Genomic DNA, 23,125 nt, shown 5'->3' with positions numbered 1-23,125 from the left:
GGTTTTCTTCCCAGACAGTATATTGTGTTAAGAATAGTGTTGAGCGAGTATTTTCTATTAACCCTTTCGCCGAGTATGCTCGGGCCGAGCTCCGAGTATTTACAGCTGCTCGGTGATATGCTTGAATTGCTCCCGTGTGCATGATTTGCAACTGTTTGACAGGTTTATTAAATGTGAGGAATGTGTAAGAAATGGACATTCCTCACATGTAATAAAGCTGTCAAACAGTTGCAAATCATGCACATTGGAGTGATTCAACCATATCACCGAGCAAATATAAATACTCACAGCTCGGCCTGAGCGTACTCGGACAGAACATACTCGCTCAACCCTAGTTAAGAAGCTATGTATCAGTGAGATACATTCACAGATATAGTATACCTTAACACAGAATATATAATCAGAATATTAATTAAAGGTTGGATACATCATAATGGGTTTCAGATAGCCACTTATATTTTTGGTACTACAATAAGCGTTTCCATCTTAAGCCATATGCCTGTAGTCTTATTTACAATTTTGTGCAATTGTCTGTCTCTGGTTCTAGCAAACACAGTGTATACAAAGTCTAATTCCCTTCAGTAATAAAGATTAAACCTCAGACTGTTAGCAAACTTAAACTAAAGCTATGTTTTAGTATGTCTGGACTAATGACCCCTGGTCTACTGAGGTAGGATACCTACAAATGCTGATAAGTCTGGTTCCTATTTTATTTCAATATGGATTTGAAATATAAAATAGCCATTTTTCATGTTCATACTACAGTACATACATTATATTACTTATCCTGTACTGATCCTGAGCTACATCCTTTATTATACCCCAGAGCTGCACTCACTATTCTGCTGGTGGAGTCACTGTGTGCATACATTATATTACTTATCCTGTGCTGATCCTAACTTATATCCTGTATTATACTCCAGAGCTGCACTCACTATTCTACTGGTGGAGTCACTGTGTACATACATTACATTACTTATCCTGTACTGATCCTGAGTTACATCCTGTATTATACTCCAGAGCTGCACTCACTATTCTGCTGGTGGAGTCAGTGTATACACAATACATTACTTATCCTGTACTGATCCTGAGTTACATCCTGTATTATACTCCAGTGCTGCACTCACTATTCTGCTGGTGGAGTCACTGTGTACATACATTACATTACTTATCCTGTACTGATCCTGAGTTACATCCTGTATTATACTCCAGAGCTGCACACTATTCTGCTGGTGGAGTCACTGTGTACATACATTACATTACTTATCCTGTACTGATCCTGAGTTACATCCTGTAATATACTCCAGAGCAGCACTAACTATTCTGCTGGTGGAGACACTGTGTACATACATTACATTACTGATCCTGTACTGATCCTGAGTTACATCCTGTAATATACTCCAGAGCAGCACTAACTATTCTGCTGGTGGAGTCACTGTGTATATACATTACCTTACTGATCCTGTACTGATCCTGAGTTACATCCTGTATTATACTCCAGAGCTGCACTCACTATTCTGCTGGTGGAGTCACTGTGTACATACATTACATTACTTATCCTGTACTGATCCTGAGTTACATCCTGTATTATACTCCAGAGCTGCACTCACTATTCTGCTGGTGCAGTCACTGTGTACATACATTATATTACTTATCCTGAGTTATATCCTGTATTATACTCCAGTGCTGCACTCACTATTCTGCTGGTGGAGTCACTGTGTACATACATTACATTACTTATCCTGTACTGATCCTGAGTTACATTCTGTATTATACTTCAGAGCTGCACTCACTATTCTGCTGGTCAAGTCACAGTGTAGATACATTACATTACTTACCCTGTACTGATCCTGAGTTACATCCTGTATTATACTCCAGAGCTGCACTCACTATTCTGCTGGTGGAGTCACTAAGTACATACATTACATTACTTATCCTGTACTGATCCTGAGTTACATCCTGTATTATACTCCAGAGCTGCATCACTATTCTGCTGGTGGACTCACTGTGTACATACATTACATTACTTATCCTGTACTGATCCTGAGTTACATCCTGTATTATACTCCAGAGCTGCACTCACTATTCTGCTGGAGGAGTCACTGTGTACATATATTACATTACTTATCGTGTACTGATCCTGAGTTACATCCTGTATTATACTCCAGAGCTGCACTCACTATTCTGCTGGTGGTGTCACTGTATACATACATTACATTACTTATCCTGTACTGATCCTGAGTTACATCCTGTATTATACTCCAGAGCTGCACTCACTATTCTGCTGGTGGTGTCACTGTATACATACATTACATTACTTATCCTGTACTGATCCTGAGTTACATCCTGTATTATACTCCAGAGCTGCACTCACTATTCTGCTGGAGGAGTCACTGTGTACATATATTACATTACTTATCGTGTACTGATCCTGAGTTACATCCTGTATTATACTCCAGAGCTGCACTGACTATTCTGCTGGTGCAGTCACTGTGTACATATATTACATTACTTATCGTGTACTGATCCTGAGTTACATCCTGTATTATACTCCAGAGCTGCACTCACTATTCTGCTTGTGGAGTCACTGTGTACATACATTACATTACTTACCCTGTACTGATCCTGAATAGTATCTTTTTATGTACATTAATATAGAGAAAAAAATAAAATAAAAGTTCTGTGACAGCAATAAGGAAAAGCTATTGCACACAGCTGCTGTCCGTATCTTACTGGTGCACTTATTTATAAAGGTTTGTTTTTGACCAGATTCTAACAAACATACAACTAACATCCGTACATCTGACACTGCCTTCCTCATACACTACATTTACACTGTAACGCTTCCTCTTTGTCAGTCATATTATGTCCTCCCAAACATATGGCAAATTTTCTGAATTCCCAGTGTATTCTCCAGCTTCATCCAGAGCATATGTGAGTAGGTGGATTTACTTAAAATGTCTAATTCATAACAACAAAGAATCAAATTTTAGGTACTAAGTGCAGAAGTGAAATCTGTGGCTGTTTCTATAGAAACAAATGTCTATGCCACTAAAAGGTTTGATCTAAAAATACATATGAAAGGTATAAATACATAGAGATGGGATAGTACTGGAGAGGTAGGGAGCCTGTGCTCCTCATTATCAACACTTCATTTTCATCCAAGTGTTATAATACAAACATCAGAAAAAGCATGCCTCCCAACTTTTGAAGAATAGAAAGAGGGAGAAATAATGCGAAGAGCGTAGCGCGCCGCGGAAAATTTTGGCCACGCCCATGGCCACACCCCAATCCACACCCATTTACCATTATCTTTTCCCCCCACAGGAAGAGTTGTCAGAGGGGCGGTGGTAGTGAGGAAAATTCAGCAGACGCCTGAGACTGTAGGGTGTAGTCCCAAATCCAGGACTGCCCACTGTATCCAGGACAGTTAGGACTAGAGATAAGCAGATGGATTCCTGGGTCTCTGGTCCAGCGTCCAGGTCAGTGCCACATGGTGGGTGGATGAGACGCCATGAATCTTTTATCTTCCGGGATAGCGTGACGTCATCTGTGCGTCCTGCAGATGTCCGCATCAAACTACACAAGAACAATTTTCTTCCCCTTATTTGATGCGTTTTGGTGCAGACGTGAAGCTGCATTTTTAAGGAGCTTTCTAGAGGACAGAAAAGCTTTGATTTTGCACTTAAAGAAGTATCTGCGTTTTTTTAGGATCCACATAGAAGCGTCTGAAGAGCGAGCTGAGCGACGCGTATTGATAACCCTTTCGGCAAGCACGCTCAGCATTTATGTTAGTGCCGCCACACACATGCAGCCGCTGCGGCTCAAACGTAGATGCCAAACATGCTGAAAATACTCTGCGAGCACCCAAGCGTGCTTGCCAAAAGGGTTATCAATACACGCTCGCTCATCACTACTCTGCGGTTTTGGAGAATTTTTTCCTTGGCTTCTTCTGAAAAATACGAATAAAGAAAAAAAAATGCCGCTTCATTTTTAAGCTCAGAATCAAAGCTTTTCTGTACTATTAAAAAGCGTTAAAAACTCTGCTTCACATCTGCATCAAAATCGCATCAAATAAGTGGGAAAATGCATAAAAGAAATGCAGCAAATACGCAATAGTCAGAGAAGATTGTTATTGCACCGTGTGGTGTGAACACCTGTAGAAAAAAAGCATAAAAAAGAAAGCGGTATTAATGCTACGTGTGAACACGGCCTCAGCATTACAGTTTTGTTAAATTTTTTCTGGGTATAATATAGAAAAAATATTAATGATGCCATTTTTTTACGCCATTTACCGATCCCCATAAATTATCTGATCGCTGTGTTCTGCGAGTCATTACGATTACAGGGACCCCAAATAGGTCCATGTTATGCGCTGATTTGTGATGTTCATAATTTTTTACAAACTCATTAAAAATTACAATAATTATTTCAATATCGAGTGTTTTTTTTTATTATTTTTTAAGAATTTTATAGGATGAAAAAAATCTCTTATTCTGCTGTGTACAATGTATGTATGTATGTACATTAATTGTGCACAGCAGTGTATTTCTATCAGCCTAGACAGATTCTGCAGTGCAGATGAAGTAGATAGAATTCTAGCACTGATCTCAGTAGAGCTGGTGGCTCAGCAGGTTAAGTGTCTGTGTGAGTGAAGTTGTGGGTTCAACACCAGGGACTCACAGAGAAAAAGAAATATATGTTTTGTAATTGCTCATAAATTTACTAATTTTCTTCTGCTCAGTATACATGCATCATAGAAATACATTGTTATACACAATGTATTTCTATGGACTTGCATGAGCTGCTTCTGGAGTCATTGACTGCATTGTAGAGTCAAGTTAACTAAATCCCCCTATGTTCACCATTGAGAGCTGTAGCTCAATGGTTAGAGCTGCAGTCTCTGGATGGCAGGTGCTGTCAAAGGAGAACGAAGAGGTGAGTAATTTAATTTACTCACTGATGAGTGAGTGGCCCCACCCCCTGAGGAGGAGGAGCTACAGAGAGCTTCTATAAATAGAAGCCGGGAGAACAGCTGAGCCCTGAAATCGGGACAGTCCCGCAGAATACGGGAGCTATGGAAAAAGTACATTTACAGGATTGCGGAAAATGATTAAAAACCTTTTGCTTGGGACTTAAAAACTGAAAGGTAGTAGTAAGGTCACACACAACACAAAATGTAGCAGTAAGGTCACACATCAGCAGAAAATGCTAGAAATTTGACAATGTTTTCTTCAAAATTAAACATAATAAACAAAGCAACTAAAGGAGCTTTCTGATGGTTGGCAGGAGAGGTGGGTCTGAAGAGCACATAAAAGTTATTTTCATTATTATTTATTTATTTAATGGCTTTCGGCTCGATCTCGATCCATAGTGACTTGATGGATGAACAATCTGTAGGAAGATCGATCTTATACAAGCCACCAGGGTCTTCTCCATCATTATCTTGATAGTATCCAGTCATCAGGTTGTTGGTCTTCCTCTTCGTCCTTCCATGACGTCCTTCTCCAGTGATTGCGCCCTTCGTATGATGTGTCCAAAGTCGGCCAGTCGTAGCTTGGTGATCCTTGCTTCGAGTTACATGTCTGGTTTCATCTGTTCCAAAATTGATTTATTTATTCTTCTTGCCATCCATGGTTTTGATAATATCCTTCTCCAGCACCACATTTCCAAGGCATTGATTCTTCTTCTGTCTTGTTTCTTTATCGTCCAGGTTTCACATCCGTATGTTACCAAAGAAAAGACCAGACTATGTATGTCTTTATCGCCATTGAAATGTTTCTCGATTTGAAGACCCTGTCCGGCAACTTCATTGTTGATTTGCCCATAGCTGTTCTCCTATTGACTTTTGGTGTCGTGGTTAAAATTGGAAAATAACAAACAACTTTGATATTTGCTTGTTATTAAAAATCTTCATTGTTCTTAAGAATGGAGGGATTTTTAATTGTATTGTTTACTGCTTGTTACGAGCCATCGCTGCATTGTATCTGCAGTGATGAGTTTCCAAGGGAAGAAGCCCAGCAATTACAAGAGCTCGTAAGCCCTGCTTTAAAATTGGCTGGATCGCTGGACTGCAACTGTGCTCCTCTGATGCTGCAATCCGAGCCAGCGAAACAACAATGCCTTTCATCTGAGCTGTCAATCAAACAGGAGCACAATGTCCCCAACAAGAAGAAAGATGGAAGACAGGAAAGCGGATGTGCTCCTGAAGTACAATATTGAGACAACCTCCTACTGGCCATTTAATGTGAATATTAAGTAACATTAAAAATGTTGAACTATTTGGCTTTTACAGGCACTTTATTTCCCTGCACATTCAACTGTGATGTGGTTTGTGATCATAAATCAGCTGAGAAACTTAAAAAAAAAGATTAAAAAAAAGTTAGAAACTCTCCCATAGATTCTCTGTTAACCTGCTCTATAGCCAGCAATTGTCAGTGCAACTCAGAGGCAAACAGTGCAACATTTTTCATGAAACCCAAATACAAAAATGTTATTTAGTTGAAATTACATTTAAGTATTGAAAAAATTGTCTCCAAAGGTAGATAAGCTCATAAATTATTCTAAAATACCCGTAGTCATAATCAGAATAAAAATAACCATAATAAAATACAGCAACAGCTGCTGCTATGTGTTTTGATGGTTTCCGCATACTAACACATTTCTTTATTTTTTTTAGCTGAGAAATAAGAAAGAGCAGAAAAAAACAGTAATGATATTTCTTCAAGTGTAAATTCTGCGTTATGTAAAAAAGATTTACTTACTTATCTTTCACATGACCCTGAAGGTCATATTTGGCTTTACCTTCATCACAGTCTGCACTGAGACTTGAGACTAAGGGTGCATTTACATTAGACATTCTGCAGCATTAAATGACTGCCGATCAGTACATACTGTATTTGCCATTCATTGGTTGTTTAAAGAAAACCTGTCATCAATATTATGCATGTTAAAATAAAGGTATGTCCATAATGGCACTGTTATACCACCAGTGATGAAATTCTCAGGCTGATTGTTGTTTAATCATCATTAGAAGTTTCTGTTTCCTAAGCTGTCTGTGCATTGGGGCAGGACTGTGGGGTGGGACTGTGGGTTGGGTGTCAGAGTTTTAAATTTCTTGCCAGCGGCATTCTAACCACAGCAACGCTTGCGCATATTGATCACTGGCACATGCACAGATTTAGATCTTGGCTCATCATTGATCTCAATCTGCAAATTTGCTGCCAGCGGCACCATTTTACAGAAGACCGCTGAAGGTCAAAATGTGCATGCGCCGCCACCGGCACCATTTTACTGAAGCCCTCCAAGAGATCAATCTGTACAAGTGTAGCGCCCCGAGGGTTCGGCCGCTACAGGGGTATTGCACCTCTGCCAGAGGTGTGGTATTCCACTCCCGGGTAAGGATGGAGTATGGACCAGGGCCCAGTTAGCTGCATGCATCACACACACCCCATTTCCGGGGGACAGCTCAACGGTGCTCCCATTAGTACAGTAATGTAGGCACGACAGACCATGTCCCTGGCTGGAGTGGGGAGGGAGGAGGAATACCCAGTGATGTAGGAGCAGAAGGGGACGGTTTCTGAGCATAGGTAGGAGCTCATTGGTTGCTGGTCACCTGAGCTCACACACTAGGGGAAGGTATATAAGGTGGGCACCATCTTAGTTCTGTGTGCAGGAGGAGAAGGAGTTCAGCCAGAGATGGCTGACAGGAGGCTGTGGCTCAGTCTGGGCCCAGCTCCACGAGGCAGGCCTAGAGTGAAGGCCGGAGCCAGAAGGAAGGATCAGAAACAGAAAGGAACAGAAAGGAACAGCAAAGAAAAGAGAAGTACCCAAAGTGTAGAAGGGCTCAGAAACAAGAAGGCAGAAGGGACCCTAAGAGCCCATGAGAATACCGGGTGAAGGGTCAGGCAGATTAAGGGTACCGGATCCCAAGTTGGTGGAGGAGAAACTACCCTCAGCCAAAGACCGGAGGTCGTGATCATTTATTGATGCGACACCTCACCAAACCTGCTAGGAAGGCACCATATAGGACAGCGGGGAACGGGGCCCACGTTTACCCGCGCAGATCCGCGGCAGCTGGAGAGAAGTTGGTCACTGGTGGGGCAGGCCAGAGGAAGGATAGAAGGGGGTCCTGTGCCATATTCCTGAACTGCCTGGGGGTTGACCGAGCCCCTCACCTGGTGGACGCAGCACGGCTCGGGCAGTCACTACCGGTGCCGCAGTGGCTTGGAGTATACGAACTGTGAGTAAAAGACCCTGGACTGCAACACGTTGTCTTTGTGCTTTTTGCTTCGCCAGCACTAATGGTACTGGGACTCTCTGCACCATCACCCCCACCATCCTCTACACTGCCCTGGGGCTACACTCTTCCCGTGGGAGTTACACTACCTCAGCTGCCTACACCATCAGCCTCAGCGGTCTGCCTTGCAGCGGCGGTTCATAATAGCTGCAATCCACGGGTGGCGTAGTCGGACATTACCTACAGCACATAGCAGACTACCACTGGTCTGACCACCCTGAGCCACGGAACCGGGTCACCACTACTACCCCCATCGTTTCCCTGTTGCCCGGCTCCGAGTGCCCCACGGCCCAGGGGGCGAGTCACAAGTGCCGCCAGTGGTTAGATTTGGGCCGGCACAAAATTTAAAACAGGAAGAAAATACTGACACCAGAGGCAGCGGAGGGGACGGGGCAGAGCCAAAGACCTTACCCTAGTCCTGACCCACAGTTCCACCCCAATGCACCGAAAGCTTAGGGATCCAAAACTTCTAATGATTAAACGACAACCAGGCTGCGGATTTCTTCACTGAAGGTATCAATTAAATCAGTATAACAGCACCGTTATGGCCATACCTTTATTTTAACATGCATAATCCTGATGACAGGTTCTCTTTAATAGCCTATTTAAAAAGGCAGACTGTACATAATATGCTCACAGAATGATCATTAATAGATCTTTCTCTGCACATAAGCTGTCATTGTTCTCTGCAACACATATTCTTACGATGTGCTTTTGAAAATGAAAATCTTTTAAGCAAGCCAAGAAATCATTTCACCTGATGAACGAGCATTTAGCTCATTCGTCGGTTGATCAACAGCTTGCTTACACTGTACAATTATTGTGAAATGAGTGTTCCTAGTAGTACGCATTCATGATAATCATGCAGTGTAAATTCACCTTTAGAGCCTAAGGTGATGATGAAATTGCCCAATGGTACTCCTCTCACTGTGGGTACAATGGCGCACACGAGAAAGTAAGCTTTTCTATTACTGTATATTACTTATATGTTATGCTGAAAACAGAAGGTAAAATGATTGCCGGTTTCCAGAATTAATGTGTCCCGGGCTATTCCGCATTCCACTCACGTGAATTTTATTTACTAATCTATAGGTCAGAGCCTGGGAGCAGCTACTTATAATCTCCGGATCCATCTCTATGACTAATCTCCACTGTCACCATAAATGCCACTCAGTTGGATACTGTCGCCTGATCTTCAACTGAATCAGATTTCCCTGATAAATTGCACGTTCTGTAAATTACACAAAAAGATGCAAAATATTCAGTTTGGTATCAAATTTTATCTCGTCTGAGAAATGGCTGCAAAATTCAAATAAGCAGATGCTTCAGCTTATCACACATAGCCGGAGAACCTTTCATCATTACATACACTTCGCTCAGAGAAGCCTCATATATCAGGAAGGAAAAACTCTCCTCAAGTCACTTCAATAATGGACCCTACACAGTTCAGAATTTATCCATATACTACACAAATCTCCTTAGAGGCAACGCCAAGGAGTACATAGGAGTCCAGACACAAGATAAGCGATAAAATATCTAAATTTTTATTCAATAATAATTAAAATTTACACAGAATGAATAAAATTAAACAGGAAAGTTGATTAGTAAATCAGCACCTAGGCTTATGCATGTGGGTTACAACACAACAGTTCAGAATTTAGGCACAAGAAACAAGTAGGAGATAAAAAGTATTTACACCGTTGAACTTAGTGAGGTGATCTGAGAAGATAGTAGGTGGTAAGAAATTCGAATAAGTGGATTTGACACCTGATCAAACAGAACCTTCCATATGATTGACAATGGCCCCGGTCCATCATTGCTGTTTCTCCACTTGTCTGGAGTACTTTGCTCCTTCTTAGTATCTGTAGTTTATAATTATTATTATTATTATTATTATTATCATTTACCACCTTCAGCTCGATCTTGAGCCATGGTAACTTGGTGGATGAATGCTCTGTAGGAAGATCGATCTTGTGTAGGCCTAGATAGTTCCACCAGGGTCTTCCCTGCCGTTATCTTGATTGTATCAATCCATCGGGTGGCCAATCTTCTTCTTCGCCTTGTTCATTCTATTCTTCCGACCATGATGTCCTTCTACAGTGATTGCTGTCTTCGTATGTGTAGCATCGACGTCTCTGCCCCGTTCTAGGCAGAGACGCCGTCCCTCTCACCTCCCCGCTCCTGGCGCGGCGTCCTCCAGCGCTGCTCTCCCCGCTGCTTCCGGCGCGCGCTCCTTCCCCGGCAGTGTGCTTAGGGCGCGCGCGCTCCCCCTCTCTTAAAGGGACCGCGCGCGCCGTCCTAAGGAGTCCCCGGCCAACTGCCGGAGGACCTCCCATATAAAGGGCACCTCCTCCAAAATGGAGGTGCCCGAGCAAAGTTGTTTGCACCTGTGTCTCACCTGTGCTTCAGCCCTCAGGTCCCGTTGCCAGTTACCTGCCAGTTACCTGCCAGCTTGCTGCCTTTGTCCTGCCTGATATCCAGTCACCTGCCTGCTAGCCTGAGGTCCGACGGTCTGCCTTCCAACTCCTGTCAGTCTGTCTATGGACCAGCTTGCCCGCTCACCTGGGAGCGCACACCTTTTACCTGCCTGCTAGCCTACCTGGAGGCTCCGCCGTCACGTGCTGTGACCATCTGCCTTTCCAGAGACTCCTGCCCGCTCACCTGGGAGCGCACACCTGTTACCTGCCTGCTAGCCTACCTGGAGGCTCCGCCGTCACGTGCTGTGACCATCTGCCTTTCCAGAGACTCCTGCCCGCTCACCTGGGAGCGCCCACCTGTTACCTGCCTGCTAGCCTACCTGGAGGCTTCGCCGTCACGTGCTGTGACCACCTACCATTCCAGAGACTCTCGCTTGCTCACCTGGGAGCACACATCTACCATCTGCCTGCTAGCCTACCCGGAGGCTCTGCCATCACAGGTCGTACCTACCCTTTACCCAGAGACTGCCCCGGTCACTTGCCGTAACTCCCTGCCCATTCATCCAGAGACTGCCCCGGTCACTTGCCGTAACTCCCTGCCCGTTTATCCAGAGACTGCCCCGGTCACTTTCCGTGACCTCCAGCCCGTCCACTCAGAGACTGTCCCGGTCACCTGCTGTGACTGCCTGCCCGTCATCCCTGATTGCCACCCGCTCCCTTACAAGGACCGCCCCCTTGTATAGTAGCTCAGAGGTTCCGCCTCCCAGACCCGTTACAGTTTGCTCGGGCCATGGAACCCGGTGGCACCCAAGCTCCCTCGCTCTCGGACCTGTGTCATGAACTGTCCCGCCAGAGGTCCCAACAGGAGTCCATCCTGGGTCACCTGCGGAATGTCAATTCTCGCCTGGACACTCTGACTGCTCCGCCAGCAACCTCCGCCAGCGCCATGATTCGCAATCCGACAGCTCCGCTGTCCACCAACACTATGGTATCCTACCCCGGACCCCGGCTTTCTGCACCTCCTCGCTTCGGAGGCGACTCCGCTCAGGCTCGGGGCTTCATAAATCAGTGCACCCTGCACTTTGAACTCCTGTCCCACCAGTTTAACTCCGACCGGGCCAAAATTGCCTTCATCATGTCCCATCTCACCGGATAGGCTCTGGCCTGGCTAAATCCTCTATGGGAGAGAGGAGACCCCCTGGTGTCCAACTTGCCTGCCTTTCTCACGGCCTTCCGGAAAGTCTTCGACGAACCCGGACGGAAGACCTCATCCGCATCGTCACTGCTATGCCTCCGTCAGGGAAGCCTCACCGTGGGCCAATATGCCATACGGTTCCGTACCCTTGCCTCGGAGCTGGCCTGGGATAATGACGCTCTGGTTTCAGTCTTCTGGGAGGGTCTGTCCGGCCGTATTAAAGATGAACTTGCCGGTTGGGACATTCCTACCACCCTCGATGACCTGATAGCTCTTGCCACCCGGATTGACCTGCGGTTCCAGGAGCGTGCCAAAGAGGTCACCCGTGAGAGGAGGTTTCCACGCCTAGCTCCTACTTTTCAGCAACCCGTCACTCCCTCCGTCTCTCCTGAGCCTATGCAGGTCGACCAGACCAAGATGGTCGGTTCTCGCCAAGAATCTCGCCGAGCCGAGGGAAGCTGTTTCTATTGTGGCAGTAAGAAGCACTTCATCCGTTCCTGCCCGGAAAAGCCGGGAAACGCCAGTGTCTAGGACCACTCGGAGAGGTCGTCCTAGACAAAAGTAAGTCCTCTCCGTCTCTGACCTTACCGGTCTCTATTGCTTGGGGAGAAAACCGTCTCTTCGAACTCGCCCATCTGGATTCTGGAGCTGCTGGAAACCTCATCGCCCAGTCTCTGGTAGAGAGATACCATATTCCCACCAAGTCCCTGGCGGAGCCATTGTCAGTTGCTTCCGTGGATGGAAGACTTCTCTCGGAGACCATCCTGCTCGTCACCGAACCTATAACCCTACAGGTGGGAATGCTGCACTCTGAGGAGATCTCATTCCATGTGCTGTCCGGACTTTCTCACTCCTTGTTGCTAGGTCTACCTTGGCTCCAGACACATGAACCCGTATTGAACTGGCGGTCCGGTGAAGTACTCCGATGGGGTCCTGACTGCCATAGGACCTGCCTGGTTCCGGTCCGTCCACTTCGCCCTCAGCCTACTCCAGCTAACTTACCTGGTCTCCCGGCTCCCTACTGGCCCTATGCGGACGTCTTCGGTAAGAAGGAAGCTGAGACGTTGCCGCTCCATAGGCCATACGATTGCCCGATCGACCTGGTACCTGGCACCACTCCTCCCCGTGGGCGTATCTACCCGTTATCTGCAGCCGAGACCCGAGCCATGTCTGAGTACATTGAAGAGAATCTGGCTAGGGGATTTATCCGAAAATCTACCTCCCCGGCTGGAGCCGGATTCTTCTTTGTCAAAAAGAAAGACGGCTCGCTACGTCCCTGTATTGACTACAGAGGACTCAATCTCATTACGGTAAAAAACAAATATCCCCTGCCACTCATCTCCGAATTGTTTGACCGGCTCAAGGGCGCCAGGATCTTCTCCAAGCTGGATCTTCGAGGAGCGTATAATCTGGTCCGTATCCGTCAAGGAGACGAGTGGAAGACGGCATTCAATACCCGGGACGGTCACTACGAGTACCTTGTGATGCCCTTCGGTCTCTGTAATGCTCCCGCGGTCTTTCAGGAACTAGTCAATGACATCTTCCGTGACCTCCTGTACTCCTGCGTAGTGGTATACCTGGACGATATCTTGGTCTTCTCTCCGGATCTCCCCACACACCGGAGGGATGTTCGTCAGGTCCTGCTTAGGCTTCGGCAGAACCACCTTTACGCCAAATACGAGAAGTGCCTCTTCGATCAGACCTCCCTTCCGTTCTTGGGCTATGTCATCTCCCAAACAGGTCTGCAAATGGATCCCGAGAAGCTCTCTTCCGTTCTAAAATGGCCTCATCCTGAAGGTTTGAAGGCGATACAGCGATTCCTGGGCTTCGCTAATTATTATCGTCTTTTCATCCCACACTTCTCGTCTCGGACTGCTCCCATATCTGCACTTACCCGTAAGGGGGCTAACCCCAGGATATGGTCGCCTGAAGCCGAGGAGGCCTTCCTTTCCCTAAAGAAAGCCTTCTCCTCTGCACCCGTCCTGCACCGTCCGGACTGTAATAAACAATTCTACCTGGAGGTTGATGCTTCCTCCTCCGGAGCCGGAGCGGTGCTCACCCAGAAGTCTTCTACCGGGAGAATGGTAACGTGCGGCTTCTTCTCCAAAATCTTCTCCTCGTCGGAGCGCAACTACTCCATTGGAGACCGGGAATTGCTAGCCATCAAATTGGCACTAGGAGAGTGGCGCTATCTGCTTGAAGGGGCTCTCTACCCGGTAATTATCTACACGGATCACAAAAACCTGGCATATCTCCAAAATGCCCAGAGGCTCAATCCTCGCCAGGCCCGGTGGTCGTTGATTTTTGCCCGCTTCGACTTCACTCTTCATTTCCGTCCGGCGGACAAGAACGTCAAAGCTGATGCCTTGTCTCGGTCTTTCCTGTCCTCCGATCAAGAGGAGGAACCTACGCACATCATCGACTCCTCCAAGGTGATGAATGTGGCTCCCTTGGATCTAACTCATCTTCCACCCGGTAAGACGTTCATAGCTGTGCCAGATCGGGAGAGGGTTCTTCGCTGGGGACATTCTTCTAAACTAGCTGGCCATGCTGGCCAAAAAAAGACCTTTCAACTTATTGCCCGGCATTACTGGTGGCCTACCCTACGTAAGGACGTGGTAGACTTCGTCGCGGCCTGTTCATCCTGTGCTCGTAACAAAGTTCCCCGACATCTACCTGCCGGCCATCTCCTGCCCCTTCCCGTACCTGCTGCTCCTTGGCAACACATCGCTATGGACTTTATCACCGACCTTCCAGTTTCTGCCGGTTGTACCGTCATTTGGGTTGTCGCTGACCGTTTTTCTAAGATGGCCCACTTCATTCCCCTGCCTGGTCTTCCGTCTGCACCCGAGTTGGCTAAAGACTTTATCCGCCACATCTTCCGTCTCCATGGTCTGCCCCTCCACATCGTGTCGGATCGTGGGGTTCAGTTCACCTCTCGTTTCTGGAGAGCCACTTGTAAGCTGCTGGACATTACCCTGGATTTCTCCTCCGCTTACCACCCTCAGTCCAATGGTCAAGTGGAGCGGATCAATCAGATCTTGTCCAGCTACCTCCGGCACTTCGTGGATGCTCACCACTCGGACTGGGTGGATCTTCTACCGTGGGCCGAGTTCTCTTATAACAACCATGAGAGCGAGTCCTCTTCCAAATCCCCGTTCTTTATAGTTGGTGGCCAACATCCCCGGATTCCACTTCCTGTCTCCGTTTCTGTGGACAACCCTGCTGCGGAGTCTCTTGTCAGCGAATTTTCTACTATTTGGGAGAGCACCAGGTCCGCTCTTCTTCTCTCCTCTGAGCGGATGAAGAGATATGCTGATAAGAGACGTCTGGATCCGCCCCAATTCCGTCCGGGAGACAAGGTTTGGCTCTCATCCAAACATGTGCGGCTCAAAATACCCTCCTACAAGTTGGGTCCTCGATTCATCGGCCCCTTCAAAGTCCTCAGGCAAATTAACCCAGTGGCCTACAAATTAAAACTCCCGGCCACCCTACGGATCCCCAACTCCTTCCACGTATCTCTCCTCAAACCCGTTGTCTTTAACTCTTTTTCCAAAAATCCAGGTGCCCCTCCTGCTCCGGTTTCCGCTGATGACATCTTTGAGGTAGAGAGTATTCTGGCCTCCAAGAGGGTAAGAGGAAAAACCTTTTTTCTGGTAGATTGGAAGGGGTTTGGTCCTGAGGAGAGAACTTGGGAACCCAGGGAGAACATCAACGCCCGCTTCTCCTTGAAAAATTTCTTTCTGGCCTAAAAAAGAGGGGGCCTAAAGGGGGGGGTACTGTAGCATCGACGTCTCTGCCCCGTTCTAGGCAGAGACGCCGTCCCTCTCACCTCCCCGCTCCTGGCGCGGCGTCCTCCAGCGCTGCTCTCCCCGCTGCTTCCGGCGCGCGCTCCTTCCCCGGCAGTGTGCTTAGGGCGCGCGCGCTCCCCCTCTCTTAAAGGGACCGCGCGCGCCGTCCTAAGGAGTCCCCGGCCAATTGCCGGAGGACCTCCCATATAAAGGGCACCTCCTCCAAAATGGAGGTGCCCGAGCAATGTTGTTTGCACCTGTGTCTCACCTGTGCTTCAGCCCTCAGGTCCCGTTGCCAGTTACCTGCCAGTTACCTGCCAGATTCCTGCCAGCTTGCTGCCTTTGTCCTGCCTGATATCCAGTCACCTGCCTGCTAGCCTGAGGTCCGACGGTCTGCCTTCCAACTCCTGTCAGTCTGTCTATGGACCAGCTTGCCCGCTCACCTGGGAGCGCACACCTGTTACCTGCCTGCTAGCCTACCTGGAGGCTCCGCCGTCACGTGCTGTGACCATCTGCCTTTCCAGAGACTCCTGCCCGCTCACCTGGGAGCGCACACCTGTTACCTGCCTGCTAGCCTACCTGGAGGCTCCGCCGTCACGTGCTGTGACCATCTGCCTTTCCAGAGACTCCTGCCCGCTCACCTGGGAGCGCCCACCTGTTACCTGCCTGCTAGCCTACCTGGAGGCTTCGCCGTCACGTGCTGTGACCACCTACCATTCCAGAGACTCTCGCTTGCTCACCTGGGAGCACACATCTACCATCTGCCTGCTAGCCTACCCGGAGGCTCTGCCATCACAGGTCGTACCTACCCTTTACCCAGAGACTGCCCCGGTCACTTGCCGTAACTCCCTGCCCGTTCATCCAGAGACTGCCCCGGTCACTTGCCGTAACTCCCTGCCCGTTTATCCAGAGACTGCCCCGGTCACTTTCCGTGACCTCCAGCCCGTCCACTCAGAGACTGTCCCGGTCACCTGCTGTGACTGCCTGCCCGTCATCCCTGATTGCCACCCGCTCCCTTACAAGGACCGCCCCCTTGTATAGTAGCTCAGAGGTTCCGCCTCCCAGACCCGTTACAGTATGATATTGCACCTTATTCTCTAAAAGTTTTTGGACACTTTTTAAGTTGCCTTTGTTTTTTAAGTCTTCTTGTAATTTTTCCTCAAAAACTTTGCTTATCCAGATGTTTTAGACAGATTCATGACATGCGTATTTTACCAAATGTCACTTTCTTTTAGCGCAGCTCATTTCAGTCCCTGTCTAGAGAAAGGTTTCTGGAGGAGTTTTAAAATAGGCATATTTTTACAACTTTTTAAAGAATTTGCAAGTTTTGATGTTAAAAAGTCGTAAAAACTGTTCAAAGACAAAAATAAAGAGCATTTTTTATTTTATGCTAAATTCATGAACCACGCATGACATTTTGAAGAATTTGGAGCAAAAAAGCATCAGCGAATAACAAAAGACAAAAAAAGAAAAGTGACTTTAATAAATTGCAAATTATGAATTAGGTCCCAGGAGTAAAGAAACGTGAAACAAATCAAAATATATGTTAAACCTTAGATTCTCTTTTACTGTGATGGTAGCTTTACACACCCTTTGCATTCTTTCAAGTAGCTGCATCCGTTCTTCAACTGGAATGTTCATATGTGGAATCACTGGCTTTCAGAAAGTGTTTGCGGCCATCAAGTGTGTTTTGCTGAGGCAGTGTTGGTACACAGCTCCATACAGTGCTGAGCCCTTCACAACTGTTCTAAGCCAGAATATGGCAAGAACCACTTAACTAAATAAAGAGTAACGACAGTCCACAATTAATTTAATGCAGGAAGTTCAGTCAATCCGGAAAATTGCTAGAACCTTGAAGGTATCATCAAGTGCAGTTATGAAAATCATCAAATCGCTATGATGAAATTGGCTCTCATGAGGACCGCCCTCTTATGGAAAACCAAAAATGACCCCTGCTGCAGAGGATAAGTTCATCAGAGTTTGCAGCTTCAGAAACTGCAAACTGATAGCACCTCATAAATTATGCAAAGGCATCAAGTAGCAGACACATCTAAACATCAACTGTCCTGAGAAGACTGTGACAAGTAGGACTTCATGGTTAAATTGCTGCAAAACCACCACTACTGAGGACTGCAAATAAGAAGAGAATTGTTTGGCCAAACAACACAAGGACTTGACATTAGATCAGTGGAAATTTGTAATGTGGTCTGATGAGTCAAATTTGATATTTTTAGTAACAATTGCCATGTCTTTGTGAGATGCACAAAAGATGAGCGGTTGGTTTGCATATGTGTGGTGCCGACCATGAATCATGGAGGAGCCGGGATGATGATGACACTGTTTTTGATTTATTACAAATTCAAGTTAAACTTCCCCAGCATAGCTACCACATCATTTTACAACGACATCCAATCCCATCTGGTTTTCTCTTAGTAAGACCATCATTTGTGTTGCAACAGGACAATGACCCAAAACACACCTCCAGGCTATGTAAGGGCTATGTGGCCAAGAATAAGGGAGATAGAGGCTGTGTCAGATGACATAGCCTTCACAATCACTCATCCTCAACCCAACAGAGATTTTGTGGGATGAGTTAGATGCAAAGTGAAGGCAAAGAAGCCATCAAGTGCTCAGCACCTGTGGGAACTCCTTCAAGACTGCTGAAAGACATTCCAGTTGACAACCTGTTTGGGAGAATGCAAAGGGGCTGTAATGCTATAAAGTGAGTAAAAAGGGGGTACTCTGAGAAATCTAAAGTTTAACAAATATTCTAGTTTGTTTCACATGTGTTCATTTACTTCTAATTTTCATATGTGTTCATTTGTGGTTTTGCAGCCTGCAGCCTGAATCTATAATGTACACATTCTGCTAAGAACAAGGAAAACCATTGCATGAATAGGCGTGTCCACACTACTGACTGGTATTGTACATTCATCAGGTAAACAGATCACTATACATCAGTTTACTGATGAAAGATTTACTATCTAAGAAAAGTAAAAGGCTATCAGAGTTTGACTTCTAGAAAACGCATTTAAAATACCAGAAATCAAAATACCTGACTGGGGACAGTGAAGCTGAACTTATATGTGACGCGCCCCCTGGGCCGCGCGTGTGTGGGGAGACCCGGAACCGGACCCGTTGCGAATGCTGGGGGTTGTAGTCCTTGTGTGGCGGCGACCCGGTCCCGTGGCTCAAGATGGTCAACCTAAATGGCAGTCTATTTATAGGGTTTTATGATATTAAATGTCCGACTACGGCACCCGTGGGTTGCGGTCAGAGTGAACCGCCGCTACAGGGCAAACCGCTGAGGCTGGTGTTGTGGGTGCAGCAGAGGGTAGTATAACTCCCCACGGGAGGAGTATAGCCTCAGGGCAGCAAGTGGAGATGTTGGGGGTTATGGTGCACGGGAGCAGCAGTAACGACACAGAGTCCTGTAATGCAGTCCAGGTTATTTACTCACAGTTCTTTATCCACGTTACTACAGCTGGTCATAACGTCCCACGTCGCACTGTGTTCACCCGGTGAGGGGCTCGGCCTACTCCCAGATAACTTTGGAGCGTTTCACAGGACCCCCTTTGTGTGTCCTTTCTCTGGCCTGTCATACCCCGCCAGTGACCTCGCTTCTGTCCGGCGGCCTCGGGCCTTCTCTGGTAAACTTTGGCGCCAGTTTCCCTGACCCTATATGGTGCCTTCCTAGCGGGTGTAGCGAGGGGCTGCGCCACGTGAAATGTCACAGCCTCCGGGATCTAGCTGAGGGTAGTTCCCCGCCTCCACTAGTTTCGGGGACCGGTCTCCCCCTTTGGCCTGACCCTTCTACGCAGGTAGATTCAGGTGTGCGGTGGCGACTCGCCGGTCCACACCCCTGGGGTCCCTTCGTTCCTTGTTCTTGGAGCCTCCTCCGCTCCTCTTCCTTCCTTCACCTTCTTTCTCCTTCCTTCTGCTTCCTCCAGGCTCCGGCCTCTCTCTTAGGCCTGCCTGCGGAGCAGAGCCCATGCAGAGCCTCTGCTCCCACCTCCTGCTCCCTCTTCTTCTCTGTCTGAACTGAACCACTGAACTAAGATGGTGCCCACCTTTTATACCTCCCTCTAGGTGCACCCAGGAACTGCCCTCTCCCTCCTATGCACTACAGGGTTCCCCCTTCCTCGGTGTTCCCTCCCCCAACTCCAGCCAGGGACAGGGACTGTCTTGCTCTATTTGGAGCATATCGGTCGCCCTGCCCCCCGGAAATGTGGTGTAATGCATGCAGGTGTCGGGGTCCTGATCCACACTCCATCCTTACCTGAGAGTGAGATATCACACCTCTGGGTGAGGTGCAACACCTCTGGGTGAGGTGCAATACCTCTGTAGCAACCAAGCCCTCGGGGTGCTACATATGCACATAGACTGTCAGTGTATTCTGCGGACATTGGATAGATTAGTCAATAATTATCTAACCATTATGTAATGTCTTGTCTATCTTGCTAGCTACTGGGAGTTGAACTACACCAACCTTTATCTGTCCCTGCAACTTATAAAGTCCATCATAGTTTCCATTTGCAAAAGATTTTACATTTAGACTGTGTGCACAAGGTGTCTTTTAGATGTCGGCATACTCGATGTTTTTTTTTTTTGCCAGGGGAAGATGCTTTAGGACATGCCGGGATCTTTTGTCCTGAAGCATCTTTTTCTGCCGTTTTTTTTTTTTCACCAGTGTTCTTCTTTTTGGACGGTTTAATAAAAATTATTGAGCATCTTCCAAGCAGAAGCCACCTGAAGAATGGTCAAGTCTCTTCTTTCAGCCACTTTACGACTTTAAAAGCCTGAAATGTTTACAAGAAGCTCAAAAAAAAATAATATTTGCACAGCAAGTCGTTTTGACACTGCAGTGCAAATGTTCATTCTTTCTAGCATTTTGTAAGCATTTTGTTCAAGCAGGTTTCTGAATGTACCAGCCTAAAGATGCTATGTGCACATACACTAAATTGTTTTTTCAAGATTTTACAAAATCTTCCCTAGAATAGGTCATGTTATAAAATGAATAAATCATTCTTACTTACCCCTTGAATTCTAGGCGACTCCACTGTTCTAGGCTACTCCAATGAAATCATTGAAAACCCTTTGCTTATGTGTGTGCAATTCAAAATATTTGGAAATAAAAGCTTGCCGTGACGGATATATAGATGTTCCATCGAAAAAAAGGAGTGATTAGATCAGTGCTGCTTCTACATGGAAAATATATTACTCTTCAGCAGCTTCACAGCTTATCCTATTAACACATTCACAATATATAAAGGATAGAAAAAAGATACAAATTTAGGGCAGAGATGATAAAGCAGAAATTTCCGACAGCAAAATTAATGAATTGTAAAATAACTAAAGACACATGTTATTAGGAAATCCAGAACTAATGCTGAAGGTCCCCAGCGCCAAGGAAAAGACAAAGCACATAATCAGAGTTTTGTAGCCAAATGCCACAAGCAATTTCTTCCTGATTCCCTGGGAAAAGTGTTGTGCAGAGCAATGAAGCCGATTTATTGTTTACTGGGAACAGAGGCCATTACATTACAGCCAGAGAAGAAGATAGGGAATCGTAGATTCGGAAAGAACATTTATTTATTTTTTATCAATTGTCTGTTTGGTCTTCTTGTCATTGGCCATATCAAACAGATGTAAGCCGATGGACATGGAGGGCGTATGGTCCTTTTGCGCCCTCGTGTCGGGTGAAGGTGACCACGTCACCAGGGTAGAGGTCACGTCCACGGTGTCCCTCCGGTAGGTGGCTTTCAACGTCTCTGCGGGTCACAAAGACGTCGCCTGCCGTTTCCGGGCCCCTGATGAAACCCCAGCCGTTTTCCATGTGGAATTTAATTATGGTCCTGGTGATTCGGGGACCGCGGGCGGCCCGGGGGTCTTGACGGGCTTTGCGCTTATGCTCAGCGCTTCGAGCCTGGAGCCACTTCTCCCTGACGCGCCTCTCCCGCCGTTCCTGTTCGAAGGTCGCCAGTTTCTGCTGACAAGCCTCCAGACGACGGACCGCGTCCGCCAGGGTCTCCTGAGTGAACCCCATCAAGTTCTCGCCGGCGGGGTCCCACTCAAATTGGGCGTCTTCTAATGGGAGCGGGGTGACCTCTACGGGCTCCGGAGCTGGTATCAAAGGCTCGCGCGGGGGCTGGGTTTTCCATGGCTGACTGCTGGTCAGTTCAGCCGGCCACTCCAGCGGCAGTCCATCCGGGCCAGTATGATGGGCAAACAGGTCCGCGCCCAGCGGTGGTAGAGTGGAGGGACCCGGTTTGGGAGCAGCGCCCAGGGGCACTCGGCCCTGCGACCAGGCCGGGGGTCTTCTGGTCACGTCTGGTGGCGGCCCAATCCGGGTATGGGGTGCCGGTGGGGTAGCGGCGCCCAGGTTAACCAGGTCTTGGGACCGGGCCGATGACGCTTCCTTCTTTACGGCGCCCGGGATCAAGGGGCGTGGCGTTGGGCGCGGCCGCGGCGCTCGCCGCTTGAGGCCCAGCTGGGAGCAGTGGCGGCGCGGCAACGGGTGCGGTGAGTGGGGCTTCGGGTTCTGCAACGGGAGGCTGGGGCAGGCTTGCAGCTGCTGGGCCTGGGGTGGTTACGTCCCCTGTACCTGCCTCAGTCCTCACGGCTCCCTCCGCGGCGGCGTCTCCGGCCCTCACTCCTCCTGCGCCGTCCTCAGAGGCAGGCAGACTCCGGGGTGCGGTTGAGGCCTGTCGCTGGTGGATTCCAGCCTGCCGGGCCAGTTCCTCCCTCCACTCGATGAGCGCACCCCACTGCGCTCGGACCATCCTCCGCTCCAGGTCCTCCAGTGCAGCTTGCGCACGTTCTGGGTCTCTAGGGAGCTGCGCTAGGATCTCTGCCAGGCTGCAGGGTGGTCCAGCCTGCAGCAGGCTCCGGGCCAACAGGTTGGTGCTGTGGAATGCGTCCATTCCCGGGTGCGGTCTGTCTAGACTGATCCAGACCGCGCCCTGCCCCACAGTTTTCTTCTCTTCCCACCCCCATTGAGGGTGGTCCCGGGGCAACTTGGTAACAATCACTTTCAGGGGCAGTCCCCCCACCTTGATGGACATCTCCACAGCCGCACTCATGGATGTTGGGGGTGGGCTCCTTCTTTAGCGCCATTCTGGGACCCGGCCCACGATGGGAGGCGGCCTCCGGTGGTCTTTTGGCGCGCACATTATGGCGCTTGTTCTTCTGGGGTGGGCGCCATTTTCAACACGGTCAAGCTCAATAAAACAGTCTCTTTTTCTTCAGGCACGCAGTACCCGTTGTTAGCGGGCACGAAATCCTGCCGACTACGCCAAAGCTGAGACTGGGCCCTGGGCCGTGGGGCACTCGGAGCCGGGCAATAGGGAGACGATGGGGGTAGTGGTGGCGACCCGGTTCCGTGGCTCAGGGTGGTCAGAAAGATGGCAGTCTGCTATGTGCT

The 23,125-nt window shown here is 47.8% G+C and overlaps 1 long non-coding RNA gene across 1 annotated transcript in view; it reads right to left on the bottom strand.

Moving 5' to 3' along the window:
• Positions 1-23,125, bottom strand: part of LOC141270908 (uncharacterized) — a 135,512-nt gene that overhangs the window by 7,249 nt on the left and 105,138 nt on the right. The window lies entirely within an intron of this gene.

The sequence above is a fragment of the Phyllobates terribilis genome, unplaced genomic scaffold, assembly GCF_046119375.1.
Source record: "Phyllobates terribilis strain yellow unplaced genomic scaffold, ASM4611937v1 Scaffold_5__5_contigs__length_657084704, whole genome shotgun sequence".
Lineage (NCBI taxonomy): Eukaryota > Metazoa > Chordata > Amphibia > Anura > Dendrobatidae > Phyllobates > Phyllobates terribilis.
This window is presented reverse-complemented; position numbering and strand designations above follow the sequence as displayed.